The sequence below is a fragment of the Lucilia cuprina genome, chromosome 3 (genome assembly GCF_022045245.1).
Source record: "Lucilia cuprina isolate Lc7/37 chromosome 3, ASM2204524v1, whole genome shotgun sequence".
In the NCBI taxonomy this organism is placed as follows: domain Eukaryota; kingdom Metazoa; phylum Arthropoda; class Insecta; order Diptera; family Calliphoridae; genus Lucilia; species Lucilia cuprina.
In genome coordinates this window covers 45,065,427-45,089,790 of record NC_060951.1, presented here as the reverse complement: position 1 = coordinate 45,089,790, position 24,364 = coordinate 45,065,427, and the positions used below count along the sequence as shown (strand labels likewise).

General features: G+C 27.8%; 1 long non-coding RNA gene across 5 annotated transcripts in view; it reads right to left on the bottom strand.

The window, feature by feature from the left end:
* LOC124418806 overlaps nt 1-24,364 on the bottom strand; it is a 213,723-nt gene that overhangs the window by 79,331 nt on the left and 110,028 nt on the right. For all 5 annotated transcript variants that reach the window (XR_006940229.1, XR_006940228.1, XR_006940227.1 and 2 more), the window contains one exon: nt 20,443-20,846. This is a non-coding gene — a long non-coding RNA (uncharacterized LOC124418806). The remainder of the gene's footprint in view (nt 1-20,442; nt 20,847-24,364) is intronic.

Here is a 24,364-nt window from a genome sequence, read left to right as displayed (position 1 = left end):
AAAACTAAAACACTTATGCATTAAATGTTATAAACCAAATAAGAATTATATCAATTCATATTAGAACATTCAAAAACTTGTTTTATTGTTGTATTTCATATGCTAACAAAAAAAAAATAAATTCAAACAGAAAATTATTTTTTATATATTTTTTAAATTTATTTCAATAAAGTGTTTGATAGAAAGTATTTTCCTTCTATGTTAGAATGAAATAAATTTGTTATAAACCCAAACAAAAATATTTTTAAAAATTGAATTTAAATTTAAGTAAATGATTGTTAAGAAAAAAATTGTGCATATTTTTTTCTTATGTAATTTTTTGTAAGCGATTGTGGTTAGTTCTTGCCTCAAATGACGCTAAAATAATGATTACTTTAAATGAAATCATTTTGAGTAAACCAAAATTTTTATATAAACTAGATCAAATTTTAGTGTGAAATCAACATAATTTTCTTATTTTTGTAACAAACTATTGATAATAGGTTGTATTTCTACAATATCTTTTTTTTCAAAGATTAAAATTTTCAAATTTTAAAATTTAGAAAAAAAATTTTATAAATTTGAAATATTTGCGAATTAGCGAAATACGGAATTTTTTTTTAATAAAACTTGCGGTAAATAGATGCCGCAGTTTTTTTGCATTAATATAAAATAATTCACATTTTTGGAAGATATTTTTAAGGAGATTCTTAAACATGTTAAGTGTATAAAAATTTTTAAGATGTAAATATTCAATAGTCTCTATCTTAAAAAAAACACAAGTGTTTATTTTTTATCCTCATATTAGGACCATTTTTGAATAATTTGGCTAATTTGTCTCCAGCATTAGAAAGTTGAAAGCAATTTTTATAGGGAGTTTTGCATTTATAGATTTTTCTTTTGCTAAGATAGAGAAACATTCACATACATTCAAAAAAGTTCTCAACAAAGTTCTATTACTAATTTTTTACCGAATCCGGTTCGGATATACAAAAAGGGTTTTCATTTAAACGTTCAAAAATCTCTCAAACTGTGCAACATGTGCATGTTTCCATTCTCGCAATTGAATTGCATGGAAATTGATTTGCACAACCTTTATAAGTTTGAGCGACAATTTAGACTGGCAAACTTGAGCAAACTCATTGTGCATTTAATAAATTCGTTCACTATTTTGATTTTATGGACTTGAATATTCACATTTTAAACATATTTTATAAACTTTTTTGTTAAAATAATTGTTTAATTCGCAATCGAGGTCGTATAGTTGTAGCGTTGTAAGTCAAATAAATTTTTATGAAACAAACACAAATCAATAATAAAAAAATTACAACAGTAGAACCCAGATTGTGTATTGGACAAATTTGTTTTTTTTATTTTTATTGACATTGTTTTTAAATGTTTATAAATATGGTAATTGAACAGAATTTGAACTGAAGTTTCATCAAACAAGTCTAATAAACTTTCCCAATTGCACAATTTTATGACGTTAGGGATTCCTGAGCTTGTTTCACACTATTGTAGAGTTTAATTTTATTAAAAAAATCTTGAATGTTCTTTTATTTTTTTTGTTTTTTTTTTTCTAAAATTATTAAAAATATTTCTAACATTTTTTTTAAATTTCATTCATAAAAAACTATTAATTAAAAAAATCATATTTTCTCTATGAATCTATGTATTTTTCTTATCACTATAAAATTGAGATCTCTATAACCCACTTTTGAATTATGGCCTTTTTAAAATATTTTCCAACCAAATTAAGTAAAAATAAAAATCAGTGTTTTTACATTTTTAATTTTTCAAAAATTTACACAATTCTTCACTTTTTTACTAAGATTACCAAACATTACCTTTTAAAATTGTTAATTATCTAATGTAATCCCAAATTGTATATAATCCTTCAGAGCTAAAGTTTTGATGCTTTCATTTGTTTAATCCAATGGTGAATGTTAATATTCATATGTTTAATCCAATATTTTGGCTTAAAATTTAAAATCACTATTTTTAAAATATATTTTTATACATTTTTATAAAAATAAATAATTTGTAGATTTTTAAAAATTTCTGCTAAATTTTTTTTTTGTTGAAGCTTAAAAATTTGTTTGTTCACAAAAGCCAAAATCTCGTAAAATATTTTTTTAAATAATTTTTATATATTTTTTATATCTTTAATATTTTTATAAATATTTGTTTTTTATTAATTATATTTTTATACTTTGTTTTGTTGTTATGGAAATTTATCTTTAACCATAAAACAATCAAGATTTAAAAAATATATTATTTATTTATTTAATTCACAGTGAAATAAATACTCTTCACATACAGAACATATACATCAATATATATTATTTTTTTATTCTTTCACACACATTTTTATTTATTTTTAACAGAACTCTATACAAATATTTATAGAGTTCAAAAGTATAATTTTCACAATTTTTCTTTTTTTTTCTTGTTTTTTTAGAGTAATTTTCAGGTTGTAATTTTTTCTTTATTTTTTTTTATGAAAAATATAAACAAAATACAAGCATATCAACTATTCAATACGGGTTTAAGGTTCAAGCTTTTTTGTTAACACACATTCCCGTAAATATATTCCATCACTGGCTATAATAGCATGAACAAATTAAAGCTGAAATAACAATTCCTTTTCTTTCTTTTTTGTTTATAAACAAAAACAATTAAACCGTACAATACTCCACAATAATACGAAAAAAATATAATTTATATTCAATAATTTTTTTCCCGACTTTTCATTCAAAAGACACACAAAACACGCGCTCCGACCGATTCATTCACATGTCGTTAACATTCATACACTGTGTTAGACTAGCGATACAAATTTTTGTTGTAGTCGGAAAAATAAAACATTTGACCAAAAATTGTATTGTTGTTTTACAAACGAAAAACACTCAATTACATATGATATTGAGGGCTCAACAGTCAATTTGTCGAAAGCAAAAAAAAAAAAAAAAAAACGAAACGAGAATTAAAGGAATATTAACATATTTTTTTAACCGTTGCGCTATAAAACCCTACACTACACTTAAGAATATGTAAACGGACTGACAAGTCTTTGTGTTAGTCGAATGGTTAGACGGACAGACAGACAGTTGAAAGAGATATTTATTTAGAGAACTAAATACTTAAGAATGAGTATTTTTATTATGTTTCTTTGAAGGTATGAGAGAGGGTAGATAGGTAGTTTTATGTGTAGACGACTGGGAGTGAGTATGAGAGGAGTGTGTGTGTGTGGTATAAAATAAAATTTTAATATTCACTCATTACAAACTTATGTTGAGGAACACTCAAACTTTGCAACATGTGTAAAATTACACCGTTTCCAAAATTTTATTTAAATATTTCTAAAAATGTTTGTTATGAACTATAATTCGGCTGTTTAAGGTACTAAATAGTCTAGCTAATCTGATTATATGGCTATATCTGATTATATCTTGTACTATAGTATAATCATAGTATAGAATACAGTCTTTCTTTAATTAGACTACAATATGGCTATAGTCTGGCTAAAATATGAACTCAAATGTGGATATACTTAAGCCAAAGTATGGACTATAGTGTATAAACCAAGTCATAAACTGTAATATGGCTATAGTCTATTATGGACTATTGTATATAATATATAGATTATAGTATAGCAGGAATACAGGTCCGTCTATAGTTCAGATTATGGTCTGGCTATAACATAGACTAAAGTAAAGTCTGGTCATAGTACAGACTATAGTGTGGTCATAGTAAAGACTATAGAATGGCACAGACTATAGTCATGCTATAGTACAGACTATAGTCAGGCTATAGTACAAACTATAGTACAGACTATAGTCAGGCTATAGTACAGACTATAGTCAGGATATAATACAGACTATAGTCAGGCTATAGTACAGACTATAGCCAGGCTATAGTACAAACTATAGTACAGACAATAGTACAGACTATGGTACACACTATAGTACAGACTATAGTACAGACTATGGTACACACTATAGTACAGACTATAGTACAAACTATAGTCTGGCTATAGCACAGATGAAGGTCTGGCTATAGTACAGACTATAGTCTGGCTATAGTACAGATAAAGATCTGGCTATAGTACAGACTATAGTCTGGCTATAGTACAGATGAAGGTCTGGCTATAGTACAGACTATAGTCTGGCTGTAGTACAGATTATGGTCTGGCTATAATATAGACTAAAGTGGAGACTGTAATCTGTATATGAAATAGTAGATATTGTGTATGTAATAGTAAAGAATATAGATTATTGTCTGGCCATATTAAACACTATAATCTGGTCATAAGACAGACTATAGTTTGGCCAAAATAGACTATAGTCTGACCATAGTACAGACTAAAGTCTGGCCATATTATAGACTATTTTATGTCCATAGTAGAGAGTATAGTCTGTATATAGTACTTAGTCTCGCTTTAGTATAGTTTGACTAATGATGCTACAATCTAGCTAAAGAATTTACTATAGTTGAAATAGAGCCTGTAGTATAAACTATAATCTGGGTAAATCATAGAAAACACACTGCTATAGTAACGACTATTGTGTGGACATAATATGGCTATGGTATAGACTTTAGTTGGCTATGGTGTATATCATATTCTCATTAGAGCACGACTACAAAAAACTATAGCCTGATTAAAATACTGACTATAACCCGGCTATAGAATATACAGTTGACTTATATTCTGCTTTAATATATACTTTACTCTAGCTATAGTGTAGACTATAGGCTGGCTATAGTTTGGCCATGGTATAGACTATAGTAACCAATACTGTATTATAGTTGTGACATGCTAGTGCAATTTTTATTATCACACTACTACTATTAAAATAATGTATTTTTTTATATTTTTTATATTTTTCTTCATAAATTCTGGAAATGGTGTAAATTATAGCATATTAACTTTATAATTTATTTTTTGTGGTAGTTTACTGTTTAATACATCTTACAAGTGAGTGACTCTCTTCTCTTTGCCCCTCGCTCTATCACTCAATCACACTCTCCCACTTCTCTTCATCACTCTCTCACTCTCTTTGCCATCACTTGAAACTATAGAAGGGTGCAATCAGTGCACAATATGTTAAATAGTCATATTGTTTGTATTTTGAGTAGTTTTGTTTTACTTTTTTTTTTTAATTTTCATTATTGTTATTTTTGTTTGAAATGTCTGTTTTTCTTTTATTGTTTTTTTTTTTTGTGAAAAACCTCCATGGGTGTTGCCTGTTAAATTTCTTATGTTGCATATCCTTTTTCCGTTTAATGCTTAAATTACTATAGTTGTTGTAGCTGTTGTTGCAATTGCTGTGTTAAGGCAAGTTATTTGTTAAGTGTCTGAAACTATATAAACTCATGTTTGTGTATATGTACGTGTAGTATGTTGGTTGTAATTTTGAAATAATTATGTATAATAAATATTTTGAGGGTACAAAACAGTAAAATTATAGGTTTAGTTAGGTTTTTGTTTTTTTAGCTGTTACTCTATTTAGATTTTTTTGATTTACTTAAGAGATTTACTGCATGTTTTTGTTTTAATTTTAACATTTGAATGTGCCGGTTTTGTTTTAATTATTGGGTTTGGAAGTTAATTGAAACAATTTTGACTTAGAACTAACTGTTATGGGATTTTCTATATAACTCAGCTGGTGTTGTTATAAAACAAATTTTTAGTAATTGATTTCTTTAGGAAAACATTTGCTAAGAAAATATTTATCTTTGACAATAGCCTTTGCTATAACCCGACTATTTTCTTTAACGATGGACTATTTTTGAATACAGCAAGACTTGTTTTAGTAAACTATACTTTAGTATAGCAAATTTTCAGTCATGACTATAGGGAAGATTATAGTCAGTACTACAGGCCAGTGTGTGGCTTTAGTATACCCTATAGTGTAGCTGCAGTATAACAATATTGTCAGACTATAGATTGAACTATATTCTGGCAATATATGAACTATTGTCTGGCCATATTATAAACTATAGTCTGGCTATAGTATCGACTGTTGTTTAGCTAAAGAATAGTCTGGCTGAATTTACTATCGTTTGGCTTAGAAACCAGTAATATTCAGACTATAGTCTCTTTTGTAGCCAAAACTTTGACTTGACTACAGTCAGACAGTCAGAATAGTGTTACAGTCTTGGTTACATTTGTAGTGTGATTATAGTATATACTATAGTCTGGCTGCAATATAAACATATAGTTAAACTATAGTATGGACTATAGTATGGCTATATTATAAACTATAGTCTGGTTATAGTATGGACTGTAGTATTTCTATATTCTAGTCTGGCTTAATTGAAAATCGTCTGGCTTATAAACTAGACATATTAAGACTATAGGCTCCTTTGTAGCCAAAACTTTGACTTAACTACAGTCAGATTCTAGTCTTAATTATACAGCTCTGGCTACATTTAAATCATAGGCAAAACTTTAGTCTTGACAATAATTTAACTACTATAGTTTTGACTATAATACTACAACAATCTTAAGTATAGCTAAGTATGTCATCATCTTAACTATAGTTTTGACTATAATACTACTATAGCCTTTAACTAGCATATCATATAACCTTTAGTGTAGCCATAGCCTTATCTGTAGCCCGACTATAGGTTAAGAATAATCAGATCCAGACCACCTATATTCATAACATTAACCTAGACTATATAGTTTACTATACTACTGCCGGACTACAATAATTTTCCCATGAAACTCTTTGTGTATGTATTTGTTAATTAAAATCCCATTCATTTCAAATGCGAAAAAATTAATTGCAAATATATGTATATTGTATATGCTCTGAAAAGAAAAGTACATCTTAAAAATTTCATCAATTCATTCTTCCCTTGAATACCTTAATATGCCATCTCATTTCCTTGTATAATGAAAAATCAAACTGGTCCTTATGTTGCTGGCACAACTCAACTCAAATGAAAATCCTTTTGCACTTAAATTTCTGGCATATCCTTTCTTAAAATAAAATCTCATTTTTAATAAATCCTTATACATAATTTCCATTCGTGTATCTCTTCTTATACTTGGGATTTTCTTATCATAATGTTGTTGGTTATTGCAACAACTACTGTCGTAGGCTATAGGAACATACATTTGTTGCACAAACAACATGTAAAACGATAAATGAAGGCCACAAGGCCAAAAGAAGAAAAAATATTTTAAAATGGATAATATGCGTAACGAAATATGTGTAATGCATGTTACTTATAGTTTCTTTCTTACTTCTGCTGGTTTGTCCGTCCGTCCAACTTTACTCGGCTCAGTTTGCTGCAAGTTGCATTAGTAGGCATTATAGGGGAAGAAGAATATACAAGAAAAGAATCAGTATAAACAATGTTTGTTTGTTGAACTATATTTTGTTCATGTAGATAGTTTTTTTATAAAGGTAAAACTATATGTATGCTTATGCTGATGTATTTGTTGCATGGATCATGATTTTGTTGTTGCTGTGTATATGTTAAGGTTAAGAGGTGTTTGCTGTTATCTGCCACTTAACATGAGTGTAAAACATGAATTTGCTTTTGTTTTTTTTTGTCTTCTCTTGCTTCTCCTCTATATATTTTATGGAATACATTATAAAGTAGCATTCCTTCTTTTTTGTTAATTTTTTTGGGCCTTCAACGTTCAAAGGGTAGAAATTAACAGCCATTAAATATAAAAATGTGTGATAAAAATTTTGTTGTTGTTTTCTGGAGTACAGGTAAGAATAATAACAACAACAAAGATATACGTTCCATTTTCAAAATTAACCTTGAATTAAACAAAATGAGGAGTTTTATTTTATATCTGTCCGTCTTTCGCTATTTCTCTTGGTTCTTTTTGTTTGGTACCCTAAAATTTTACGTGATTTTAATCAGTTTTGGCTGCCTTTCTTTTATTTTATTTACTTTAGAGCCGTCTAACAACCGTGTAAAAAACAAAAGTATTTTTTCCTTTCAGACATTTCAAACACATGTTTGTATTTTGTTAATAAAAATACTGCCAAGCAAAAAAGTTTTTTTCCTTCCGTTTTCTTTTGTTTAAACCATCTTTCCTTTTTTCAAAGTTTTATGTATTTTTGGGATCGATTTTTTTTTATTACTTTGAAATCCAGTTGAAACCATATTCTAGCCATAAATAAAAATCAATTTGCTGAAATTTTTAGGTGTGCTCAGCACAACTAAATGATTGTTATACTTTCAAGCTGTGTGTTATTTGGCAAAATCCAAAAAACAAAAAGTCTGGGGAAAGGAGAAAATTGAATTGAAAATAAGGGTTTCCAAGTAATAAGGAATTCTAAACATAAATTTTGCTTTTAAAACTTTTAAGTAACATAAGCCATACTATAGTCAGAACTTTATCAATTAGTCAGGATTGTAGGCAAGCAATAGTTTTCTATATTTAAGGCCATAGTTAAGAATACAGGCTATTCTATAGTCAGAGCTATAGTTTAGTCCAAAGTCAGACCTATAGGCTAGCCGACAATTAGGACTATAGTCAAGATTATAGGGTAGTCTATTGTCAGGACTATATTCTAATTTATAGACAGGGCTATAAGCTAGTCAATAGTCAGGGCCTAGTCCATAGTCAAAAATATATATGCTAGTCTATCTGGATTATATTCTATATTTAGGGTCATAGGATAGACCATAGTCAGGACTACAGGCTAATTTATAGTCAGGACTATAGCCTAGTCTGTAGTCAGGACTATAGGCCAGTCTATTGTTACGACTATATGCTAATCTATAGCCAGGACTATAAGCTAGTCTGTAATCAGGACTAAAGACTAGTCTATAGTCAAGACTATACGCTAGTCAGAACTTTGCTCTAGTCCATAGTCAAAAATATAGGCTAGTCTATTGTCAGGACTATATACTAGTCTATAGCCAGGACTATAAACTATACTCAGGATCTAGGCCATAGTCAAAAATATATAGGCTAGTTTATAGTCTGGGCTATATTCTATAGTTAGGATCATAGGATATTCCATAGTCAGGACTATAGGCTTATCCATAGTCAGATCTATAAGCAAGTCTATAGTCTAGACTATAGCCTAGTCTATAGTCAAAAATATAGGCTAGTGTATAGGCAAGATAATATACTAATCTATAGTCACTAGTATAGGCCAAACTGTACTAAAGACTAGAGGCCAGATTGTAGTAAGCGTTTAGTTAAAACTATAACTATAGGACAGATTATAGTCAAGACTATGAGCAAGGCTATATCCAATACTATAGAGCAGACAACAATCAAGACTATAGATCAAACTAGTCAGATCTGTAGAGAGACTTTAAGCCAGATTATAGTCAATACTATATACCAGACAATATTCCAGACTATAGCAAAAACTTTGAGTCAGATTATAGTCAAGACTATGGAACCAACTATGTTATTAGATAAAAATCGATTTAGTTTATTATAGTTTTAAATCTTATAGCAACTCTCTTGTTGAACCTACCCGCAAAACTTGATTCCTCACAAAAAAATAAAAAACAATTAATAAAAACAGTTGGTTTTAAACACTTTCTGCCAACATATTTGTGCTTCGTCCTTGCTAGTTGGCGCTGTTACTTTGCTGAAATCCTTTTTGGCAACATGTAATCAGCGCCCTACTTGTGCTATGTTGCCTCTTACAGGTTTCTTACTTTAAAGCAAAAAAAAATATTGAAAATTAAAAACAAAGTTTGCAGTTAGTGTAATTTTCTTTTTCAACAAAAATACTCTGTTATCGTAGTTTCCTGCTTAAATAAATACACTAACTGAAATGACTGAGTGACTAACTGAAGAAAGGCTGACTGACATAAAGACTGGTTGTTTGTTGTACGGTTGGTAGATTGGTTTGGTATTTAGTTTTGTTGGTTTTTAACTTTTAACAAATAATGTTAGCTGTTAGTAATTTTTGTAAAAGTACATAATTTTTATTTTCAACAGAAAAGAAAAAAAAGAGAAATTAATGATCAAAAATTGTTTTAAATTAAGTTGCTAGCTTTCGAACAATCACACACACACGCATACTGGAAAAAGTAATAAAGTTGAAATAAAATTGTTTTTCGTTAAAGGTTTCTTACATTTTGCAATAGAGAAATGTTTATTAAAACAGTATTTTAAAAATTATTGGCAAAAAAGTAAAATATATGAATTTTTTACGTTTACATTACACACATCCTTAGGAGCACAATAACAACAGCTAACATATTACGTATTCATAACAATTTATTATCCTGTAAACAAGTGTTACACAGAAATATTTGGTAGAAGAGCAAGGGGAGTTTATTAACTCTAAAGGTAGATGTTTATTTATGAATTTTCCATTTCAAAAAGCTTATTTCTTTACATTGAAAGGTATTTATATTCTAATCACTTTAACCATCACTTGTTAATGGTTACAGATTGTGAAAAGTACCAGGCTTTTATTTCCGGTTTATGTTTTTTTTCAAATAGCTACTACTACATACATACATGTTTGTATTGGTGTTGTACGTACTCAATTATTCATATACATTTTCATTCACACATGTTATTTACCTGTTTATACTATGTTAAATATCTAATAATATTTATACTTTTGTGTAAATCAGATTTGTTATTATTTTCATTTTTTTCATTTCGGGTACCTAAATATCAAGGGATTTATTTTTTGCAAAAAAAAAAACATATTAATTATAATTTTTGTGATAACACACATATGCACACATGCTTTAGGGATTTAAATTAAAGTCTGTAGAATAAAGTAGCTTAAAAAGAGGATTAAGTAGAAAGAGAAAGATTTTGTTGCAAAATATTTTAAAGGATTTAACTAAGTTTAAAGAACATGTTCATTTTTAATACATTTTCTTTTAGAAGATATTTGTTAAGAAGAATTTGAATTAATTTTTGTTTATCTATGAGAAATTTGTCTTAAATTTCAGAAGTATATGTATGTAACTATTATGTAATTTCTTCGATCTCTAATCTAAAATCTTCAGAAAATTGATTTCAACTCACACAAAGACAGACAGACAGACGGACATGGCTTAATCGACTCTGCTATCTATAAGAATAGAATATATAATTATAAATTTATATAAAACCTTCTCATGCAGGTGAAGGGGCGTTAATATGTTCCTAAGTAATGTATGTTTATAAGTAAATTTTGACTATCAAATCATTTTCTGGAGGGGACTTTGTATAGAGCCCGAAAGAGGCCCGATCATTACGAAAATCATCAGTATCATTACAACGTAATAAAACTATATTTGGTCGACTTTTTTATATTATTATTGAGTTCAAAAGACCCTATTGGGGGTTTATGTTTGTATGGAGTCTATACAAAATAATGGACCGACTTTAAACATTTTCAACAGGCGTAAAACTAAAAATTTCATGAAATTATTAAAAAAAAAAAACATGAACAAATAGAGCCGTCCGGACCGACAGACAGACATAGCTAAATCGATTCAGAAGTGGATCGTTTCTACAATCGTGGTATAGGATATAAATAAATTGACAAACTTCTCTTATAAATTTGAAGGATATTAAGTCCTTATGATCATTCGGAATGTGTTAAAGAATTTTTACAGAAAGAACAAGATTTTGCAGAAATATCTGCTAAAAGAAATTACTTAAGAAAGAAATCCTTCCAAAATCAGTAAAAGTAAGAAAGAAATTAATTCCCAATAATAAATTCAACATTCAATTCTGATTTTTACACTAAAACTCCGACAAACATTGGTAAATCATCGAGGATCATAGGGCTTCGAAATTACATTTTAAGAAAAATATCCTTTTACTTCTATTTGTCACAAAAAACACTTTTTCTCTAAAATGTTGATTATTAACAAAATAAATTTAAACAAAAAATAAAAAAATTACTAAAAATCCGAGGTTTTACTAAAAGCCCGATTTTTTACCCTGTCTGTTGAAATCACGATAAGGACCACATGCTACGTTGAAATTTTGTATAAATATTGATTTGCATACATATCTATTCAAAAGGATTGTTTTGTATTGAAAAAGGAAAAATCGAATTTTCATCGCAGTACTAGCAATTTTCCAAAAAAATCAATTTTTTACAAAATAAAAAAATATATATATTTTTTATTAAAATTAAAATTTTTACTAAAAATTAAATTTTTCTTTAAAAACTTAAATTATTTATTTTAATTTTCTTCCCTCTAACATTCGTAATAAATTTCTAAAGTTCTCGAAACATTTTTCCAAAACATTGTTTTCCCAAAAATGTTCCCACTTGAGACATTTTGCACATTTTAAACAAAATAACATTCTTGAAATTATACAATTTCAAATATATTTTTAATTTATTTTACAACAAAAATGTAATTTTATAGAAAAAAATGGAAAGAGAAGGTGGCAACATAAAAATCCATTCAAATAAATTACAACATTTTGAAGGTCAGACAATAAAATTGTAGAAAAAAATTCCTTCTGGTCAATGCGAATTATATTGATATTGTTGTCATTGTTGGTTTGTTTGTCAAAGAGAAAGAGAGTAAAAAGTTTTAAAAACAATTTCCGATTTTAAGTTGAAAGCAACAAATTTTAAAGCTCAATGAACCGGACATAACGCAGACATTAACACAGGGAATAAATATACATACATATAATAAAAAAAAACAAAAGAAACTTATATAATAAATATTTATAGGAAAATTTTTAAAAGCCTGGTATATTAAAAGGCAACAGGTGCCCACTATAAGCATTACCTTGAACCATATAAATCGTTAGTAAGAAATTTGTACAAAATAGTTTTGCAAAATAGAAATAAAAACCAAACTTATAAAGAACTTTTAGTTTAACTTAAACATATTCAGTAAGTCTTTGAACTGTCTCCTTTAACCACCATAAACTCCTAAGAGGTAGGCAGGTAAGTAATCAGTTAGGTGTTATAATACCCATAATTCTGACATCAGTAGAAATAGTTCCAAGTTCTGTATCTATTTTTAAAGAAAAAATATGAACTAAAATGTATATATTGCTGTTAAACAGAAATCGTTGTAATTTTTCCTGTTATTCTCCTTTCTCCCTATATAAATATATGAAAAATCAAATGGCCTTAAGGCAAAAAAAGTACAAATATGTGTGTTTATGTTCATATTCCAAGATTTGACTATTATTTTAAGCTCTATAAAGGATAGATGTTGCTCTTGCTGTATGACGAAAGCGATTATTTTTTTTCCTTAAATACTGTTACATACAAATATTTTCTAGGAACATATGTTCATGTAAGAAAGAGACAGTAATATTACATTATTATTTTCTGTTATTGTATTTTCTTTTTTGTGTACAAAGTTATATTTATTTATACTTGCTAGCAAAATTTTTCTCATAGATCGTTCCTGTACTATTATATCCGTTAGTCTGTCCTTCCGTCTGTTATACATATAGACAAATATGCCAATTTTTTTCCCTTTAGTTATTAATATCCCTTCCCCCCCCCCTTCCTTTTAGTCTAGTATATTTTCTTTATTGTTTTGATTGTTGGCAAGTGGCTCCATAAATATGTTTATTTAATACTATTATTTTGTTATTTTTGCTTGTTTTGTGTAATATTTTTTTGTTATCTTCTTTAGTCTTTTTTGTAATATTTTTGTTTTTCCTTTTTTTGCGCTGTTGTTTTCGTTTCAATGTTATTTACCTTTATTTTTTTACAATCATTTTTTTTGTTGCAAGTATACATTTTCTATTGTTTTAATAACAATCATATGTTGGTTATAGACAAATGTTGAAAATATCAAAACAAAAAAACACAAAAAAATCCTTGTCCTTTTTATTGTAGTGAAACACTCGAAGAAATAGGTTAGTAATTATCTAATTTTAAGTGGGATTTTTAAAATTTTTTTCAGAAAAATGTGGAGGCATTCATATATATGTTTTAAAGTTTAAATTTGTTTAAGCGTTTCGTTTACAGCAGTTGATCTTGTGTGAGACAACGATTGAACTTTACACAAAAATCCAACTTTTTACTAAAAGTTTTTCACAGAGAAAATGTAACTAAAAACAACTTTTTCTAAAAACTATTTTTTTTTTTTAATTAAGATTTTTATGAAAAATCAGATTTTTTTTGAAGCAGTGGCAGGCGCGGATCCAAGGGGTGGGAAAAAGGGAAATTTCCACTCCCAAACAAAAAACTTTTCATACAAAATATAAAAATGAGGAAAAAAACAAATTAATATAAATAAACAAATAAAATTCCCCCCTCCCCAAACGCTTGAGCTGGATCCTTGCCTGTGCAGCGGTAAGGTAGCATACAGCAGGTCCGATGGATTCCTTGGTGTATTTCATCGGATTTTTCAACAATAACTAACTTACTAACTAAAAGTGAGGTTTACATTGAAGAATACCAATCGGCTAAGAATAATTTTCTGAGTTGAATAAGCTATGTCCGTCTGTCCGTCCCTATGACCATATAAAGCTTGTGCGCACACTACAGGCCCCATTTTCAAGATAATTTGATAAAACTTAATTTTGACCCAAATACAAGCGCTATTGAAAATGTTTTAAATCGGTCTGTTATTTAGCTTAGTCCTCATACAACCGTAAGCCCAAATGGGACTTTTAGGCTCTTAATTATGTTAAATGTTAAATGAGAAAAATCGGCAAAAATTAGTTTTATTGAAGTTTAAATGACGCTGCTGATTTTATAATAATCGGACCCCATTTGACCCGGCCAAATTTATAGTTTTTTCTTCTCGTGTTATTTAAAAAATAATAATGAATATGACGGATAAAAATAATATTTCTTCTTATAATACCGATAATTGTAGACTAAATGGTACTTTTTGAAAACTGACCTCGAAAACAAATTAAGTAAAATGAAAAAAAAAAAATAATAATAACAAATAATGCATATTTACAAACAATAACCTTCTAAAAAATTAAATAAAACTACACACTTCAGAATAAATTGTTTTGTAACAAAGAACTGTTACTTTAAAAGGAAAAATCTTTCAAAAGATTTTTCTTAAAATTGAACATAATATTTGAAAATATTCCTTTGATTCTGCTACAAATGTTACAATTTTCCCTATGAAACTTAAAGATTTCTTTTAAAACAGATGTTGAAGCAAAACAAAAAACATTAAATGCAAAAAAACAAAAGAAAACACACAGCCACAGGATCAATATCAACCATTTGGCGTTGGAAATGGCAAGAAATATGAAACAGAATACATACATACATACTGGAGAAGAAAAAACTTATGTTATTTACACGTCTGTTGTTGCGTATAAAAATTCAAGGAATAAATACATATCTTTCCAGGATCCATTTTTTGTATTCCGTTCTTACTTGTTTACAGATTGTCAAGTATTTTTTCGTTTAATTTGTTGTTTTTATGTTGTAGTTGTACATACCAGCAGACATTCAAGTAGTGAGTGTTTCAAATATGCACCTTATAATTTGCACCTTGTTGTTTTATCTTATTCTTTCTCCCTGGGTTGGCTTTGTGTCGGTATTTTGATCTTTTTTTCTGCCTGTCTGTCTGTCTGTCTGTCTTTCCTACCTTTTTTCTTTTCTCAAAATGCTCCATTATTTGCCTGTGGTCTTGGTGGTTTTGTAATGATGATGCATATTTGTGTAGTCTAGTTTAAATGTTTGTTTCTTTATAAATGCTACAAAAAATGGGAACAACTACAACAAGGGAAAATATTGCATAAAACTACTACTGCTTTGCTGTTATATTTTATATTGTTGCATTTGGTGTTTTTTTGTGATAAGGTTTTAGTATTTGTATTTGTAAGTGCAAATACCATTGCATCACCTTTTTGTTGCTGTTTAGATTCCTAAAGTTCCTGTGTCGCCTTTTTTTGTGTATGTGTGTTTTTTTCTCCCTGTTGTTTTAAGTTCCTGGGTATTTTTGTTATCTGGCAATAGATTGTTAGCCGTTGTTGCTTTTTTGTTTGTTTGTTTGTATTGCTTTTCATGTCTCACATATTTCCGTCAAGGTTTTTTTTCAGCAATTTTTTTGAAGTTTTGTCGAAATTTTAAGTATTTTTCTCGTTTACTTAGCTGGTATTGGCATTTAGCAAAAATTCATGCTTTAATGCGTTTTTAATGTTTTTTCTTCGTTACGCTGATTTCTGTTGAACAAGTATTGATTTGGCTTAAATGTCTTGCAACTTATATGCGGCATCATATCAATGCTAATTTGTTGGAAAAATATTGTTTTTTTTCGACAGTTTAGTACGTGTTTAAGTTTTATCCGGGGTGTTTGGTAGCAACAAAAATATTTATTGGTTATTCGTTTTAGCTTAAGGGCAATAAACTATTTTATGGTGGAAGTTATGAGAATATTGTAAAAAAAATTTGGAAAATTTTTGGGCAGTTAATGTTGCTTGAGCAACTTTCTGCTCAATTTCTATTTCCCGCAATATTTTGTTAGCAGCTTTAGTTGTCCTTCAGTATTGATCGCCAAAAATTAAATCAAAACAAACAAAAGTCCGTATTTGTTTTGAGCAATTTTAGTTATTTGTATAAAATAAACCACTGTATACAACATTTCTTTGCAGTAAAAGTTGTAGTTAAAAAAGCTATTGAATAAACTATACTTAGCTGGCAATTTGAATTGCTTGCCAAAACATATTTATTTGCAAAAAGAAAGAAACAAATTTATTTTATATTAAATCAAATGTGTAATAATAATTTATGTTAAAAACAAGAAAATTTTGGTGGCAACTTAAGTTGCTCAGTATTATTGCCAGTAAAAATTTGTGAACAATTTTATACAAAAATATGTAAAAATATTTTCCAGTGAAATATTAAGTCATAAACCGTTAAAGAAGAAACAATTGTTTGCTACAATATAACAATTTTAAAGGAACTTGAATTGCTGGCAACACAAAATGTAACAACAGTATCAAATTTTTTGTTTATAACATATAAAAATTTTTAAAGCAACATATATTGCCTGTACAAAACACGACTTTAATATTGCTTTTAGATAAAAAATCCAACCTTTTCATAAGCAACTCATAATGCTAGACTTAATTCTACCAAAAATTAATATCAACAACATTTCTCTTTACAATTTCATCAAAATATCAGGCAATTTTAGTTGCATGCATCACTGATTAAATAATATCTAACAATATCGAGTTTTATTAAGCAACTAATATTGCAAACCAAATGCCTTACTTAACTGCACTCTAAACTTAACAGTTTTATAACTAAAAAAAACTAAAACCCCAAAAACTCATCAAAAATCCATCAATACACCAAAATACAAAACAACCAGCAAAAACTGTCAAAATTTAAAAATCAAAACACATGCATCTTATCCGTAAGGCAACTTTAAAGCCAAAAAAATAAAACTTTCTCTTAATTGTAATAATGATAAATTTGGTATTTTTTCCTTAAACAATTTCTTACAAAAAATCAAACTGCACATACTCAAATATGAATACATTTTTTTCTCCTCATGCTTCAATTTATCTCTATTGTTATTCAATCTTGTCAAAAAATTTACAAAAAAAAAAAGTAACAAATAAAAAAAAAATTGACAATGAAATGAACTATTATTGTACGTGTACAAAAAGACTGGCAGAAAGACGGACACATATAGACAATATCCATACTGCAGGCCATAAACCCAAAAAAAAAATAGATGTAAAGCTTCTCGTTTATTATTATGGAATATGAAAATTGCTATTTTCTTAAAAAAATGTTTTTTTTTTTTATTTTTAACATTTTTCCATTTGCAGTAGTAGCAAGTACTAAAAATGTGTTTCTTTTTGGCTTAAGGCAACATTTTAAGTGGCTTTAATGGTTAAATATATTGGCTTAAAATATGTACAATTTAGACAATTTAAAGTGGTGGTGATATGAACTGGAAGACATCACCATAGAGCAATAGCAAAAACAATAACAACAAGCTTAACAAGGAAAGTTAAACTCCCGTCATTTTTTTTTTCAGGAAAAAAATCTTTTATAAAATAACATTTAAGCTTTAGGGTAAATGGCAATGATTTTTTTGGTTGCTTTGTTTTCTTTTTTAAGTAATATGCTTTAAAATATTCTAATTTATATCGTAAATGTTAAAGAAAAACAAATAGATTTATATGTAGAAGTAGTTTATTAATCACCATTAAAGATATTGAAAAAATGTTTAGCAACATGTTGCTGTTGCGAATATGATAATATCGTGTGTTTATTTAAGAAACTATATTAATGTAGGAGAATGATCTTTAACATTTATTTATTAAATACAATTGATTGATATAAGAAGTATATGAAACTCTAGGCAACATGTTGCTAAGAAGAGTTGTATGTTATAATTAGAGGTTATAATAAATATTTAATTTTTTAAATACACATAAACATTTTTAATTTACTATACATATAGACTAAGTATAGTTTAGTCTATAGTCTAGTCTATAGTCTAGTCTATAGTCTAGTCTATAGTCTAGTCTATAGTCTAGTCTAAAGTCTAGTCTATAGTCTAGTCTATAGTCTAGTCTATAGTCTAGTCTATAGTCTAGTCTATAGTCTAGTCTATAGTCTAGTCTATAGTCTAGTCTAAAGTCTAGTCTATAGTCTAGTCTATAGTCTAGTCTATAGTCTAGTCTATAGTCTAGTCTATAGTCTAGTCTATAGTCTAGTCTATAGTCTAGTCTATAGTCTAGTCTATAGTCTAGTCTATAGTCTAGTCTATAGTCTAGTCTATAGTCTAGTCTATAGTCTAGTCTATAGTCTAGTCTATAGTCTAGTCTATAGTCTAGTCTATAGTCTAGTCTATAGTCTAGTCTATAGTCTAGTCTATAGTCTAGTCTATAGTCTAGTCTATAGTCTAGTCTATAGTCTAGTCTATAGTCTAGTCTATAGTCTAGTCTATAGTCTAGTCTATAGTCTAGTCTATAGTCTAGTCTATAGTCTAGTCTATAGTCTAGTCTATAGTCTAGTCTTTAGTCTAGTCTATAGTCTAGTCTATAGTCTAGTCTATAGTCTAGTCTATAGTCTAGTCTATAGTCTAGTCTATAGTCTAGTCTATAGTCTAGTCTATAGTCTAGTCTATAGTCTAGTCTATAGTCTAATCTATAGTCTAGTCTATAGTGTAGTCTATAGTCTAGTCTATAGTCTAGTCTATAGTCTAGTCTATAGTCTAGTCTATAGTCTAGTCTATAGTCTAGTCTATAGTCTAGTCTATAGTCTAGTCTATAGTCTAGTCTATAGTCTAGTCTATAGTCTAGTCTATAGTCTAGTCTATAGTCTAGTCTATAGTCTAGTCTATAGTCTAGTCTATAGTCTAGTCTATAGTCTAGTCTATAGTCTAGTCTATAGTCTAGTCTATAGTCTAGTTTATAGTCTAGTCTATAGTCTAGTCTATAGTCTAGTCTATAGTCTATAGTCTAGTCTATAGTCTAGTCTATAGTCTAGTCTATAGTCTAGTCTAGTCTATAGTCTAGTCTATAGTCTAGTCTATAGTCTAGTCTATAGTCTAGTCTGTAGTCTAGTCTATAATCTAGTCTATAGTCTAGTCTATAGTCTAGTCTATAGTCTAGTCTAGTCTATAGTCTAGTCTATAGTCTAGTCTATAGTCTAGTCTATAGTCTAGTCTATAGTCTAGTCTATAGTCCAGTCTATAGTCTAGTCTATAGTCTAGTCTATAGTCTAGTCTATAGTCTAGTCTATAGTCTAGTCTATAGTCTAGTCTATAGTCTAGTCTATAGTCTAGTTTATAGTCTAGTCTATAGTCTAGTCTATAGTCTAGTCTATAGTCTAGTCTACAGTCTAGTCATTAGTCTAGTCTGTTGTCTGGTCTATAGTCTAGTCTAAAGTCTTGTGTACGTTCTAGTTTTAAGTCTTGTGTATGGGTTATTATCTAGTCTAATCCAAAGTTTATAGTATTCCATTTAAAGCATTATTCGCAACTATAAATTAAAAAATGTAGCTAGCAACATGTTTATAAACATACAAGTATATTGAGATTCTGCATATAACATAATTATTTTCAAATTAAATGTTTTTCTGCTTGTAATTTCATCATAAAAATCAAATAGTGTTGATATAAAGTATGTATATAGTTTTATTGGGAAACATGTTGCTCTAAACCAGTAACAACCTGCCTTAAAAAAATTAATTCTACTAGCCTCTGTTTTCCAGGTTAACATTAAGCAAAGCAATATTATTTTAAAGCCCTAAGCTAAATTTTGTCTTAATTTTATTTATAAAATATACCCATCATAATATTATAGTAATAATTTAATGTTTTTTAACCTTTTAATATGTATTAAGTATAAGCATTTTCCTTGCTTGAGGACAGATTTTTAGAACCCTCAATAAAAGTAAAAAAATGCAAAATACTTCTATATATTATGCAAATAATATATTAATAGAAAATGATAAAAAGTTTTGTTGGTAAAATTTTAGTATTCGACCGCCAAACATTTTTGTTAACAACAAGCTGCCTTACAAAGAACATGTTTAAAGTTTCAGTAAAATAAAAACTACTTACCTTTTTTTTATTTAAGTATACATTCACTAAATGTATGTTGAAGAGTTTGTTTTTTTAATGGCTGAAAAAGCGGTAGATTCTAAAGTTGCAGATTACTGCTATTGTAGAACTCCTTTGCGCTATTCGACACTACCAGTAAATATGGAAAACCGCGCACCGAAAATAAAACCAAATTCAATTCGTTAAATACGACTATAAAGTCTCTTTCTCTCTTACGTTTATGCCAGCTTCTGTGGGGAGTTTTTAGTGAATTTTTTATGTTTGATTATATGACTGCTGTAGTCGTTCTGTTAGCAGTTTTGACTATTATGGTTTTAAAAATGTAGAAATAAAACAGATTTTTCTGTAGATTTTATTTTGTTTTAAACTTTTTTTTTTTTTAATCACATGGGTTAACGTTACACCTGCAAGTAGTTGAGAGAAAAGAAAAAACAAATATTATATAAGTAAATAGAATAAAATGAATTATATAGAGAAAAACAAAAATGCTGTTTATTTTAATGTATTTATGGAGATAAAAAGGTAAATTAAACAAAAAGTAATAAAATCTGAGAAACAAGAAACACAATGGGCTGGAAATTAGTGACAGCATTTTCATAATTGTTAGAAAGTGTAAATCTTTTAGAACTTTTTGGTATATAAACAACTTTGTTTGTTGCAGCAGCAACATGTTGCTAAACAAATAGTTATAAATAAAAATAAGTAAGTAAATTTTTTAAAACACTTGCAAACCAATCACTTCAACAAATTATATAAATTTTAATATTTAATAATAATAATGATATTGGATTATGACAACATGTTGCTAGTAAATAGATTTCTTTAAAACACAAGTTTTATATATAGCAACATTTGGACAAATATGTAAAATATTCAATTAACCAAGCCAATTATATAATAGCAAAGTTACTTTGTTGTATAATATTGTGTTTTCAATTTAAGCAACATGTTGCTATAAACATATTTCTTCAAAACTTTTAAAATTAAACAGCTCTAATATAAAAAATTAGATTTCGATAACAAAATTATACGTTTCAAGAACAATTTGAAAGTGAGCATTTTTCTATCAACATGCTTACAACAATATGCGGTAAAAAAAGATGTTCTTAAACAAATTTAATAAAAAATCATTAAATTTATAGAAAATTTCTACCAAAAACGTTTATACCATCTTAGTCCTTTCTAGACCCACAGTGACACCTAGTGCCCACACTAAAGGATATGTTGGGTGTATGTATACAACAACTTCTTTTTTTTAAATATATTTTTTTATTACTCAACAAATATATTTTATACGTTAATGTTAATGTGTTGGTTAAGTACATGTTTAAAAAGGATAAAGTCATTACGAAATTAATGTACAACATACAATAACTACAAACAACCAAACAAAAAAACCTACAGCAAACTCAACTAAATTAAACTGACTGACAGACTGACATGTACAGCGTTGTGTTGACGAGAAAATACACATCTAGACATTATTCCTCTGTCTGTCTACCAGTCACTAGGAGATACCTTTATCACATACATTTTTATACACATCATTAACATTTTATATGATAAAAAAAATTTTATTTTTTATGGGAATTTTTCTCTTTTTGTCATCCGCCATTTAATGGTCAAGTTTTATACATTAAAAAAAATCTAGCCGGCAGTTAGTAGAAAAGTGTAAAAATGTTGCCATTAAGTTGAAAAGATATATTTAATGCTGGTTATTACTACATGCTATAATATAATGGAATTTTTTGTATTAAATTTTTTTGTGGCGCCAGTTTTTGTTTTTTGCTTTAGCGTAAATCAGGTATTTATGACAATTATTAAAAGAATACTTTTTATTATTTATTATTTTTGTTAAAAGCTTAGAGTCTGCGAAAAGAATTTTTAAAGATTTTGATATGTTCTTCAATATGTTGCTAGATAAATAGATGTGTACGAATATGCAGCAATATGTTGCATGAAATTAATAGAAGTTCCGGCAACATTTTGCCAAATAAAGTTATTTCTTTTGACAATAAAAATCATGCTTAAATTGTCTATTTATAGTAAAAGATTGATAGATTCTTGTTATCATGTTTGAAAACGCCATCACGTGAGAGTCTGAACGTATTTCTAAGAGTCTGTCAAATTTTTCCAGTGCAAAGTTGCTTAGAGACCTACAGAGTCCTCAAACTTTTTCTAAGAAAAAGTTGCTCAAAGTCTGAATATTTTTTTTGGTAAAAACTTACTTAGAATCTACATACTTTTTTAGTAAAAGTTGTTCAAAGCCAGACTAATTTTTCTAGTAAATATTTCCAAAGGTCTAACAACTTTTTGTAGCAAAAACATGTTTAGTTTATAGTAAAAGATGTTTATAAACTAAGAATTGTTTTTAAGCAAAATAAAATTTGTTTGTTAAATTTCTCTTTGAAAAAATCTAGCAATTGCAATTTTCTGTGGGGAACATGTTGCTAATGGAACACAACCTATTTCAGCAAGAATCCTGTTTTAGTTTTATATAAATTGGACTTTTGTCATATTTTAGAACAACATGTCTAGCAACATGTTGCGATAGTAAAAGAAACCTTTGCAGCAAGAATATGAATGCAAGAATAACTACGATATAAAATATCATAAGTTTTATATTGATATTTTAACATTACATTACATTTTTTGTTCAATTTTGTTTCAGCAACATGTTGATAAAAGAAATTTTTAATATTTGCAACAAAAGAAACAACTTTGATGATAATATGTGTATGTCTTTTTTAGAAAAAAAACTTGCTTAAAGTCTTACTACTTCTTTTAGTAAAAAAGTTGCTCATAGTTTGACAACTTTTTCTAGTCTGAGTACTTTTTCCAGCAAATGGTCTGGCTTTACTTATTCTAGTAAAAAGTTGCACAGTGTCTGAATAGTTTTTTTCTAGCAATAGATGTTTAGAGAATGACAATTATTTAAGTTAAATGTTGCCTAGAGGTTAAAAATACTAGAAACATGTTGCTAAAAGGGAAGAAAACTAGTTCAGTAAGAACTAAAGGCCTGCACAAGATAACAATAGTGTGATCAAACTGTTGCATTATTGTTGTCATGTTACACTGGCCTTTAGTAAGAACTCATTAGTTTTATATTGATGTATATTGCATATTTGTCCATTTTGTTTTGGCAACATGTTGTCAATGTAAATGTGTAGTATTTATAACAAAAGTAACAATATAATTTAATTAATTATATATTTCTTTTAACTATTTCTATACAAGTCCCTTTGGTTTTTACTTTCTATTTACCAAACCCCTAAAAATATTCTTTTATTTATATTTTTCTATTTATAAAGTTTTATGTTTTTGTTAAACATTTTTTTTCTTTTATTTAGAAATCAATCGTTTTAAAAGTTCATCGAGAAATAGCAAATAATAATTTTGTACAAACAAATATTTTATTGAAACGGAAGAAAACAATTTAATGTTTTTACATGACAGCATTGGTTCACTATAGCAGACTGACTACTGACCTCATCTCCAGCTATTACCCAAATAGAAAAAAAAAATATGTGTATTTTAACAATTTTCTACTAAATGAAAAAAAAAAATGTGAGGGAAAATAAAAACATAATGTTTTAGTCCACTCATCTTTAACATCAATATAAACACCTTCCGTATTCAATTTCCTTAATGAAAATTCAAGTTTATATTATTTTCTACTTTTTTTGTTGCTTTTCAAATATAAATATTTTAGCAACACCATTTCCAAATTAATAAGAGAGTTATAAAATAGTGGGTTTCTTTACATAAAAGAAATGGGAAATATAATTTGTAAAGTATACTTTAAGGGGCTTTAAAAGTAAAAATATGTTGTCTATAATTAGGCGGTGATTAAACAAAAACAGATTATTTATAGTATAAAAAATTTCTATAAGTATAATTTAGGCTTAAATAAATTTTACCA